Source organism: Triticum aestivum, chromosome 2A, assembly GCF_018294505.1.
Source record: "Triticum aestivum cultivar Chinese Spring chromosome 2A, IWGSC CS RefSeq v2.1, whole genome shotgun sequence".
Taxonomy (NCBI): Eukaryota; Viridiplantae; Streptophyta; class Magnoliopsida; order Poales; family Poaceae; genus Triticum; species Triticum aestivum.
The window spans coordinates 320,235,658-320,235,983 of record NC_057797.1 but is presented as its reverse complement, the minus strand read 5'-3'; positions in this window follow the sequence as shown (position 1 = coordinate 320,235,983).

Below are 326 nucleotides of genomic sequence, written 5' to 3'. Positions count from 1 at the left end.
CGCCTCCACGGGCTACTGTTCATCCACCGTCGACCTCCTCCAGCCTCCACCTGCGACGGTTCATCCACGGGCTCCTGTTCATCCATCCTCCACCACGCGCTACTCCACCAGCTACTGTTCAACCAACCCTCTCAATGGACTCCTGTTCAACCAGCCCTCCACGGGCTACTGTTCATCCTGCCATCCACTGTCTACTGTTCATCCTGCCCTCCACGGGGTGGTCCTGTTCATCCTGCCCTCCACGGGGTCCTGTTCATCTAGCCCCAACCGGCTCGATCGATCGGGGTACTGTTCATCCAGAGGCAACACCACAGGGTCCTGCTCAT